Here is a 12,147-nt window from a genome sequence, read left to right as displayed (position 1 = left end):
CTGGTTCACTCCCCAAAGGCCACAACGGCTGGGACTGGGCCAGCCCAAAACCAGGAGCTAGGAGCTTCATCCACGTCTTGTACATGGATGCAGGGTTCTTGTGCCATCTTCTGGTGTTTTCCTAGGAGCATCAGCAGGGAGCTGGATTGGAAGTAGAGCAAACAGGACTCGAACCAGCACCATATTGGATGCCAGCATCACAGCTAGAGGCTTAACCCATTAAGCCACATTGCTGGCCCCCTATTTTGAGGCATTTTTTGTATGTAGTATAAGCCAGTGGTCCAATTTCATTCTTTCATATTTGAATATCTGGTTTGCCTGGCACCATTTTTAAAAAAAACCTGCTCTTCTGGCGCCGTGGTGTAGTATGTTATTCCTCCGTCTGCAGCGCCGGCTTCCCATATGGGCACTGCTGAGGCCTGGGAAAGCAGTGGAAGATGTCCCAAGTCCTTTGGCACCTGCACCCACATGGGAGACTCGAAAGAAACTCCTGGCTCCTGGCTTCGGATCGGCACAGCTCTGGCTGTTGCACCATTTGGGGAGTGAACCAATGGACGGAAGACCTCTCTCTCTGTCTCTCCCTCTCACTGTCTGTAACTCTATCTCTCAAATAAATAAATCTTAAAAAAAATTAATAAAAAAACTGCCCTTTCTCCATTGGATAGTCTTGTTATCCTTGTTGGAAATCAGTTGACATTGTATGTTAAGGTTTACTTCTGAAGTCTATATTTTGTTCCACTGATCTATGTTTGTCCTTATGCCAGTACCATACTATTTTAATTACTGTACCTTTGTAAATTTCAAATTTTGGAAGTATGAGACCTCCAACTGTGCTATTTTTTCAAGATTCTTTTGGCTATTTGCAATTCAATATGAATTCCAGGATAGGCATCTACAGTTCTGCAGATTGTAGAGATTGTAGAGATTGTATTGATAAGTAGGTTGTTTTGAATAGTAATGATATTATAACATCCTATTCATGATTATAGGCTATCCAGTTATTTAAATCTAATTTCTTTCAGATATATTTTATAATTTCCATTGTTAGGAGTCTTTTAATTTGGTTAGATTTGCTCATAATTATTAACTTCTTTTAGATCCTATTATAAAAGGGCTTTCTTAATTTCTTTTTCAGAATTTTCACTGCTAATTTATAGAAACACAACAATATTTGTGTGTTCATCTTGTACTATGCTTAATTTATTAGCTACAGTACTTTTCTTGTGGATTCTTTGGGATTTTTCACCCAGAATCATGTCAGGCAAAAAGATAATTTTTATCTCTTCCAAATTCGAATACTTTTTATTTCCTTATCTAGACTCTTTGAAGGGAAGCTTTCAATCTTTCATGATTGAATATGCTAGCTGTGGATTTTTTCATGAATACACTTTTTTATGTTGAATTTTCCCTTTATTCCTAATTTATTAAGTTTTTTTTTTTTTTTTTAATGAAAAGGTGCTGGATTGTCAATGCCTTTTTTAGACTTAATTGAGATAACCATGTATGTTTCTTATCCCCTTCATCCTGTTAATGCCATGCATTGCATTAATTTCCTTGTGTTGAACAATCTTTGCATTCCAGGGATAAATCCTACCTGGTCATAATACATTGTTGGGTTCCTTTTACTAATATTTTGTTTTTTAAGAATTTTTAATTTATATTCATAAGAAACTGATCTGTAATTTTCTTTCTTTAAAATGGAGCAACCAGGACTGAACTGGCGCTCTGTATGGGATGTGGTGTCACAAGTGGCTGTTTAACCCTCTGTGCCACAACACTGGGCCTGTAATTTTCTAATGATATCTTTTTTTAAAATATTTATTTATTTGAAAGAGTTACACAGAGAGATAAGGAGAGGCAGAGAGAGAGAGGTCTTCATCTGCTGGTTCACTCGCCACTTGGCCGCAACAGCTGGAACTAAGCTGATCCGAAGGCAGGAGCCAGGAGCTTCTTCCGGGTCTCCCACATGGTTGCAGGGGCCCAAGGACTTGGGCTATCATCTACTGCTTTCCCAAGCCATAGCAGAGAGCTGGATAGGAAGTGCAGCAGCCAGGACTCAAACCAGTGCCCATATGAGATGCCGGCACTGCAGTCAGTGGCTTTACCCGTGACACCACAGTGCTGGCCCCCTGATATCTTTATTTGACTTTTTTTTTTTTTTTTTTCAATTTGACAGAGTAATAAATAGTGAGAGAGACAGAGAGAAAGGTCTTCCTTCCGTTGATTCACTTCCCAAATGGTTGCCACGGCTGGCACTGCACCGATCCGAAGCCAGGAACCAGGTGCTTCTTCCTGGTCTCCCATTTGGGTGCAGGGACCTAAGGACTTGGGCCATCCTCCACTGCCCTCTTGGGCCACAGCAGACAGCTGGACCGGAAGAGGAGCAACCGGGACTAGAACCTGGCGCCCATATGGGATGCCGGCGCCACACGCGGAGAGATTATTTATTTATTTGAAAGTCAGAGTTACACAGAGAGAGGTCTTCCACACAGTGGTTCACTCCCCAATTGGCTGCAACGGCTGGAGCTGCACATCTTCAAAGCCAGGAGCTTCTTCCGGTCTTCATGGGCGTACAGGGACCCAAGGACTTGGGCTATCTTCCACTGCTATCCCAGGCCATAGCAGAGAGCTGGATCAGGAGTATAACTGATCTGAAGCCAGGAGCCAGGAGCTTCCTCCAGGTCTCCAACATGGGTACTGAGGCCCAAGCACTTGGGCCATCTTCTACTGCTTTCCTAGGCCATAGCAGAGAGCTGGACCAGAAATGGAACAGCCAGGACTTGAACTGGCAACCATAAAGGATACTGGCATGCAGGCGGCGGCTTTACCCATGACACCACAGTTCTGGCCCCCAAATTACCGCTGTTTTAAAGGCGACTATTAATAACTTTAATAAATACTAGTATAAATTACTTTGTTAATTTTAATCATTGATAGTACTTGAAGTACTCTAACTATTCAAAATGTCATTTCTCGGCCTTTTAAGTGGTAAGATCAAGTGTACTATCTATTCTTATCAGTTTATTATGACTATTAGAATTATTATCTAATCTCTTGTTTTTAAGTTTGTGTAAATGTTTTAAGTTGTTTTTTTTTTTTTTTTTTTTTTGACAGGCAGAGTGGACAGTGAGAGAGAGACAGAGAGAAAGGTCTTCCTTTTGCCGTTGGCTCACCCTCCAATGGCCGCTGCGGCCTGCGCATCGCGCTGATCTGAAGCCAGGAGCCAGGTGCTTCTCCTGGTCTCCCATGGGGTGCAGGGCCCCAGCACTTGGGCCATCCTCCACTGCACTCCCTGGCCACAGCAGAGAGCTGGCCTGGAAGGGGAGCAACCGGGACAGGATCGGTGCCCCGACCGGGACTAGAACCCGGTGTGCTAGCGCCGCAAGGCGGAGGATTAGCCTAGTGAGCCGCGGCGCCAGCTAAATGTTTTAATTTTTATGAATCCTTATAAACATTACTTGAATAATATTTTCTTTTTTTAAAGATTTATTTATTTTATTTGAAAGGTAAAATTAGAGAGAGAGAAGGGGAGAGATAGAGACTGAGAGGTCTTCCATCCCCTGGTTCACTCCCTGAATGGCCACAATGGCCAGAGTTGGGCTGATCTGAAGCCAGGAGTTAGTTAGTTTCTTGCTTGCTTGCTTGCTTTCTTTCTTTCTTTTTTTAAATGAAGATTTACTTATTTATTTGAAAGTCAGAGTTACACATATAGACAAGGAGAAGTGGGAGGGGGGGGGGTCCATCCACTCTTTCACTCCCCAATTGGGTGCAACGCCAGAGCTGTGCTGATCTGAAGCCAGGAGCCTGGCACCTCCTTAGGGCCTCCCACACGAGTGCAGGGGCCCAAGAATTTGGGCTGTCCTCCACTGCTTTCCCAGGCTGTAGCAGAGAGCTGAATCGGAAGTGGAGCAGCCGGGAATCGAACTGGCACCCATTTGGGATGCTGGCACTGCAGGCGGTGGCTTTACCTGCTATGACACAGCGCTGGCCCCAGTCAGGAGTTTCTTTCGGGTCTCCCACATGGTTTCAGGGGCCCAAGTACTTGGGCCATCTTTTGTTGCTTTCCCAGTCCTTTAGCAGGGAGCTGGATGGGAAATGGAGCAGTTGGAACTGAAACCAGCTTCATATGGGATGCTGGTGTTGAAAGCAGAGGCTTAACCTTCTATGCCAGAGTGCCAACCCCATAAGATTTCCAATTGGTATTCTCTTTGAATCATACAGAGTGTATCATTGTTTCTGACAGTAGGTAGTTTATAATAGGAACATACCAGAGTTTGAATGACTTTTCAAATGCTATGTCACCATCACTCCTAGTACTTGAAATGTGATCTTGTTCATGGTTCTAATTAATTCCTGAATATACCATTGTGTCTAAATAGCCTACCAATTTAGCATATCTAAAAAGTGCATGTCATTATTAAAGATACTGAGTGAATCTGCATACATAGTACCATTTTACTGTTGGTTTTCTCCTTTTTTTTTTTTTTTTTTAATATAGCGGTAATACATTTCACAGAGTCCACAATTTAAAAGGTTTTCAAGGGATAGTTTCGTTTCTGTAACTGTTTCCCAGCCACTGAAAGTTCCCTGCCTGAAAGTAACTCATGTTATAAGAATAGACTGGGTATATCTGAACTTTAAATGAAGTACATGAATATATGTAAATTTTTTTTGCCATTTTTAGATTCAATAGAAAAGTATATATTTCTTCCTATATCGGATTTTTATTTATTGAATTCAGTTTTATTTCCTTAAAGCAGGTAACATGAGCTGTCAGAAAACTTAAGAAAGCTAATGAAACACAATAAAGGTCACATCCATATTAAAGTTGTAGCTGTGCCCAAAAAAAAGTAAACTCTGGCCGGCGCCGTGGCTTAACAGGCTAATCCTCCACCTTGCGGCGCCGGCACACCGGGTTCTAGTCCCGGTTGGGGCGCCGGATTCTATCCCAGTTGCCCCTCTTCCAGGCCAGCTCTCTGCTATGGCCCGGGAAGGCAGTGGAGGATGGCCCAAGTCCTTGGGCCCTGCACCCACATGGGAGACCAGGAGAAGCACCTGGCTCCTGGCTTCGGATCAGCGAGATGCGCCGGCCACAGCGGCCATTGGAGGGTGAACCAATAGAAAAAGGAAGACCTTTCTCTCTGTCTCTCTCTCTCTCACTATCCACTCTGCCTGTCAAAAAAAAAAAAAAAAAAAAAAAAGAGATCCTGACTCTCAAGGGTGGGCTTGGGAAGCCCACCTTCAAAAAAAAAAAAGTAAACTCTGTGACCTAAAAAAGATATTAATGATAGCCCTTCAGAATTCAGTCTGTTTCTAGATTGGTCAGCTTTGGGTCTCAGATAATTTCCGTGATCCTGTTTGTGCCATAGCAATAGATGGGAATTACCTATAAAAAATCATTAGTATGCTTACTGAAGTGTGCATATAATTCGCTATGTAATCATTAAAAGGTTTTTCTTATGGAAACACATTTGTCTTATCAGGTTGTCCATGTTTAGAATTTTTAATATGCTTGTGTTTATAAGCACAAGCAACTTAAAATATATAGTTTTACTTATGTATTTGTTAATGAAGGTAATACTGTCTTAATTTATTGTCAAAACACTTTCAGATTTATTAACCACTGGCTTATTTTTGCTTGAAATTGTTTTTGAAATCTGTGGTGAAAGGTTGCACATTGAAATGAGCAGTATAGCACATACATGTTTAAAGTATGAACACATTTTTTAAACTTTTTTCAGACATAAATTTAAGTTAATGTAACCCAATTGGTAGAACAGTATTTACTGAGCTTTATTATTTTCCCAAGTAAGTTTCCAATGTTTAATAATTTAGTTCTAGGCTGGCGCCGCGGCTCAATAGGCTAATCCTCCGCCTTGCAGTGCTGGCACACCGGGTTCTAGTTCCAGTCGGGGCACCGGTTCTGTCCCGGTTGCCCCTCTTCCAGGCCAGCTCTCTGCTGTGGCCAGGGAGTGCAGTGGAGGATGGCCCAAGTGCTTGGGCCCTGCACCCCATGGGAGACCAGGAGAAGCACCTGGCTCCTGCCATCGGATCAGCGTGGTGCGCCGGATGCAGTGGCCATTGGGGGATGAACCAACGGAAAAGGAAGACTTTTCTCTCTGCTCTCTCTCTCTCTCACTGTGTACTCTGCCTGTCAAAAAAAAAAAAAAAAAAATTCTGTAAAGTATTTAAGTAGCTAAGGAAAGATGGCTTCTTAAGTAAAGGTGCAAACACAATTTGTAGAATCACTTTTTTTTTTTTTTTTTTTTTTTGACAGGCAGGGTGGACAGTGAGAGAGAGAAAGGTCTTCCTTTACCATTGGTTCACCCTCCAATGGCCACCGCAGCACCACACTGATCTGAAGGCAGGAGCCAGGTGTTTCTCCTGGTCTCCCATGGGGTGCAGGGCCCAAGCACTTGGGCCATCCTCCACTGCATCCCTGGCCACAGCAGAGAGCTGGCCTGGAAGAGGGGCAACCAGGACAGAACCAGCGCCCCGACTGGGACTAGAACCCGGTGTGCCGGCGGTGCTGCAAGGTGGAGGATTAGCCTATTGAGCCATGGCGCCGGCCTAGAATCACTTTTACTTAATGAATCTTGAAAGCTGATGACTTGATTTTTTTTTTTTTTTAAGATGTTTGAAAAAGATATTTATTTACGGTGCCAGCACTGTGGCATAGTGGAGAAAGCCACCGCCTGCAGTGCTGGCATCCCATATGGACGCCGGTTCAAGTCCCAGCTGCTCCGCTTCCGATCCAGCTCTCTGCTATGTCCTGGGAAAATAGTAGAAGATGACCCAATTCTTTGGGCCCATATGGGAGACCTAGAAGAAGCTCCTGGCTCCTGGCTTCGCATCAGTGCAGCTCCTGCCTTTGCAGCCAACTGGGGAGTGAACCAGCAGATGGAAGACCTCTCTTTCTCTCTCTCTCTCTGCTTCTCCTTCTCTGTGTAGCTCTTTCAAGTAAATAAATAAATCTTTTAAAAAAATATTTATTTGAAAGCCAGAGCAACAGAGAGAAGGGGAGAGACAGAGTGAGAGAGATCTTCCATCTGCTGGTTCACCTCCCAAATGGCTGCAAGAGCTAGATCTGGGTCAGGCTGCAGTCAGGAGCCAGGAACTCCATCCTAGTCTCCCAGTTGCGTGGCAGGTGCTCAAGTACTTGTGCCATCTTCCACTGCCTTCCCAGATAGCAGGAAGCTGAATTGGAAGTGGAGTTGCCAGGACTCAAGCTCACATTCTCATACAGGATGCAAGTGTTGCAAGCGGTGGCTTAACCTGTATACTACAATGTCGACACAATTTTTTAGACCTTAAGTCTATTAGCTGTTTTGACTTTAGAAGAATGAAGGGATATCTTGTTTGGAGAAAAATCTATTATTTCTTCACATTTCAACATACTCTGAGAAGATACCAATATACTCCTGACTAGTTGAATACACATTTTTCTTTTACATGGTTGGGTATTACAAAAAATACTCAACTTCATAAAGAAGCATTTTTGACTAAAAATTATAATTTGTATTCTTAATTTTAATCTGAAAGGATTGTTAAAAGAGGTTCCATTTCACAATTCTTTCAAATCAAAATAATAATTTATAATTAATATCCCAGTAGAAAAAAATGAGAAAAATATGGTGTAAATAGTTTATGTTGGGGCCGGCACTATGGCGCAGCGGGTTAAAGCCCTGGCCTGAAGCACCAGCATCCCATATGGGCACCGATTTGAGACCCAGCTGCTCTATTTCTGATCCAGCTCTCTGCTGTGGCCTGGGAAAGCAGTAGAAGATGGCCCAAGTCCTTGGGCCCCTGCACCCGCGTGAGAGACCCAAAAAAGCCGGATTCTGGCTCCCGCCTTTGGATTGGCACAGCGCCAGCCAATGCAGCCAATTGGGGAGTGACCCATCAGAAGGAAAACCTCTCTCTTTCTCTGCCTCCTCTCTCTGTGTAACTCTGACTTTCAAATAAATAAATAAGTCTTAAAAAAAAAAGTTTATGTCCCCTCCCCAAGATGCTCCAGTTTACAAGGTGATGCAAACCTGAAACCATATTAAGATGCCATTTTCACTTCCTTTATGCATTGCACAGCTTTGAAAGTTATATAATTATCAGTGAAAGTGGGTAAAAATTTTAGAGAGGGAAGTTTGGCAATATTTGTCATAATTCCAATACATATATTGATCCTTGCAGTTCAGCTTTGGGGAAACTGTTCTATAGATAGACTTCTGAATATAGAAATTATACTAAGTATATTAGTTATAATAGACAAAGACTGAAAATAACCTAAATTGCTTAATTAAGCTTAATTGGGCAATTTTGATAAATTATGGGACAATCATGAAATGAAATTGGACTTTCAAGGTACATTAAATCAGGGGTCTGTAGATTTTTTTCTTATGATGCCAGGCAGTAAATACATCAGGCTTTGCAGGTAGTAGGGTCTCTGTGGGGACTACTTTGCTCTGATGTCATAGAAATGCCCCCATAACAATACTTAAGTGTGACTGGGCATGGCTGTGTTCCAGTAAAGATTTATTTACAAAAATAGTGACTGGCCTATGGCCCACAATTGCTGACTCTTGTATTAAAGAGAGAAACAAAGGAAAGAGCTTTGTGTGTAAACTAATAGAAGTATATGAAAAAAATATAGAAAACATTGATTGTGCCTGAGATATTTGGAAAAGACAGATGAGGTGAATATTTGTACTAAGAAGGTAATAATTTAAACTTGAGTTTTTGTGAGTGTGTAGGAGCTCTATAGATTAAAACAAAATCTTTTCTGGGATCAGTGAGAAGTATAACTGAAATAAATATTGGCAGTGGATGAAGAGGTAAGTTTGGCACATACTTTTGAAGGTACTTGACGCTACCGATTACCCATTTTCCATGGGTTATAAATTAAAACAATAAAAATTTTCAACATTAAGCTCTATTAGACTTTGATATTTTACATATTTGCTTCAAGTTTGTTTAATTTTTACTCTAAATCATGTCAAGTACTTCCTTTCTCCCTTTTGAGATAATCATTTGTTATTTTGTTATTCAAACCTTGTATTTCTACATTAACTAGATGTTTGTGTACTCCTAAGTAACACTGTATCCATTTAAGGTTTATTTTATGGTTTGTTGTCATTTCAAAATCATTTTTTGCTCAGTGTAATATTTTATGATATGTGTTTACACCAGTTAAGAGAAACGGTACAGTCTACAAATGCAAGGCACATGTGTCATTTTGAATTTTCCAGTAACCGCATAAAAATATAAACTGGTAAAATTGATAATATATTAGCTGTACTTTGGAAATTTATATTCATTAAATAAATGTTTAATAAAAAAAAAAGAAAAAAAATTGATAATATATTTTAATGACCCAATGTATCCAATATTATATTATCCTAATATTATTTCAACATGTAACCAATATAAAAAAACTAAAATAATTACCATGTTTTGCATTCATTTTTATATTATCTTATAAATCTGATTTTATTTTGCATTAACAACATTTTAATTTGTAGTTTTAAATGTTCAAAAATCTCTGCATTGGGCAGCCAGCCAGTAGCTGTCAGAGAACCACTTTTAGTGCTTAGTTGGATACACACTTCTGCTACCAGGGATCAGCTAAGTGTCAGTATGTTGACATGACAGGAGAAAGTCTTTTGTGTTAGAGTTTTCTAGTACTACTGTAATGCAAAGATCATTCTGTATACCATAAAGTAAACCTCTATTAAGAACTGCATTTACTGTTAGTAAAATTGTTGGAGCAGAAAGGGTGATGCAAACACACTCTGCCCTCTTCCAATACATAGGCTTTCTGTGTTCAACCTAAAGGTATATCTTTCCCTGTTCTAGTTTGCCTTGAATAAACTGCTTAAGTATGCCCGCCCCCTATTATGAGAGTTGTCACATTTTTAGTAAATCTATTGCTTTGCAATATTTGTACCTTTTCAGTGAACTAATTTGTATGCTCATTTTTGTTAAGAATGTCAAGCAGGCAACATTTGATTTCTAAGCCACATATTGTATGCCTCTTTATTCCTGCTTTTAAAGTTTCAGCCTGGTTTATGGTCATCTCACCATTATCGTCTATACTTAGATTTGTGTTTCTTTTATTCTCCATATAAATGTCCTAGTCTTTGTAGGGATTCATAACAGGAATTACCATTTATGGTACTTTAGTTTCATAAACATTATAGAGGAACTTTCCATTATGTGCTTAATATCCCTTATTATAAAGGCCCAATGGGAAAAAAAAATTAGTTAAGAAAAGGTTTAGGGGAAAATTATTTCCAATTCACTCATCCTTTACCTGGTTCTCATTTGTTTGTTTGTTTTCTTTCCAGAGTTCTAGAAGGCTTGTTTTAATGTCTCTTTACATGCCTACTGAAATGCTTTCTGTCATAGTGCAGTTGGCATATATGTAGTAGTCTGCTAATTCTTTTAAAAACAAAGCTTTGGTATATTCTGTGTTTGATAGCTTGGTAATAGCCTTTTAATAATGGTTTTATACAGGGTGCTGTTAGTATATATATCTGCCATAAGGTGGGAGTAGAGAGTTTTATAGTTCTGATTAGTATAGGGAGACGATATTTAGAGTAGTCATAAAGCTAACTTTCTATAAGTTACCAAAATAATTATTAGTACCATTTTTAGCATAATTTCCCTTGAGGTTAGCATGATTTCTGATTTCTGCAAGGAATTTTTTTACTCATCAGCCATTCTGAAATTGGTTACTGGCTTTTTTTTTAGACTGTGAATTTCCCAATCCTTTTATTTTCTGTTGCATTTCTTTGATTAAATAATTATTTTAAAGATTTATTTCTTTATCTTGAATGTCAAAAGGGGGGGGGCGTATCTTTTATTTGTTTATTCATTGTGACTGGCACTGGGGCAGGCTATAGGCAGGAGCCAGGGGCTTCATCTGGGTCTCCACGTGGGTGGCAGGGGCCCAACACTGGCCAGTTTCTGGCTATTTTTCCCAGGCCATTATCAGGGAGCTGGATCTGAAGGGGAGCAGCTGGAATATATACCCACGCCTATATGGGACGCCAGTATTGCACACCACAGTGCCATCCCCTTTAAATAATTTTTTTAAGCTGTAAGCTGGGAACAGCCACTTGGATTGGAGGTGGAAATACATGCTTTGATAGGGCAAGTGGAAACAGAGACACAGGTCTGGTAGCAAGTAGAATGTGCAAAGGAGGCCTGGATGGGCTACCATTATGTTAGCTCCTTACACGTGGAGCACAGAGTCCTAGAGCTAGGATTTTTTTTCAAGTCTCAACATTAAATATATATCATATACTTATGATATATATATGTTAGATGATCAATTTAGGTAGATCTGAAAAAAGTGAGATGTATCCATTCTCTTCATTAAAATCAAAATTCACATACACAAACTTTATAATTTTGGAATGAGAAGAAGGCAGTCTTATTTTATACACTATTTCATGGCTTCTCGCCATAATTTTTTCCTTATCAAGTACTAAAGGATAATCAGACCAATCCTAATAGGTCTGTTTGTCAGAAAATATTTTGAGGACGAATTTCCCCTTTTTTGGTGGGGGGAGGGATATGTACACAATTCAACAATGAAAAATACTAGATAGATTTTCATAGGAACAAATATAAGTACTGTATGCATAGACTGAATTTTCAAAAGTCCCATAATACCATTTGGTTTTTTTGTTTGAAGTAGGATATGCAAAGATTATCACATGGGCTACTGCTAGTAAAATATCCTGTTGCTGTTTGAACATGCCAACTTAAAGACCATGTAATTTAAAGATAAAAATAATTTTAAGTGGGTTAGATTTGGAAATTGGATTTCATTTGAGACCCAAATTTTGGAAATTAAATAGGAATATTTCTTTTTAATTGATAGAGTGCCAGCTGATTATACATATTTCCCTATAAAAAGTATAATTTTACTTTTCTTGGGATTATTTTGATTTGCTAGAATTCCTGATAAGAGGCCTTGGCTTGCTAAGGCTTTTCACAGTTTGAAAGAGGAATGGCAGATCTTAAGCAAGGGAAATATGATTGCAATGCAATGCTGATAAAGATCACTTTGGTTATGTTCCTCTGGTTTGCCATCATGTTTTCTCGGTTAGAAGGCAGCTCCCATTTTCTCCATGAAAATGTCCC

General features: G+C 39.9%; 1 protein-coding gene across 1 annotated transcript in view; it reads left to right on the top strand.

Moving 5' to 3' along the window:
• CARNMT1 (carnosine N-methyltransferase 1) overlaps positions 1-12,147 on the top strand; it is a 54,937-nt gene that overhangs the window by 24,970 nt on the left and 17,820 nt on the right. The gene's annotated exons all lie outside the window — the stretch shown is intronic.

This window comes from Lepus europaeus, chromosome 12 (assembly GCF_033115175.1).
Source record: "Lepus europaeus isolate LE1 chromosome 12, mLepTim1.pri, whole genome shotgun sequence".
Classification (NCBI taxonomy): Eukaryota; Metazoa; Chordata; class Mammalia; order Lagomorpha; family Leporidae; genus Lepus; species Lepus europaeus.
The sequence above is the reverse complement of the archived record's forward strand: the minus strand, read 5'-3'. Positions and strand labels throughout refer to the sequence as shown.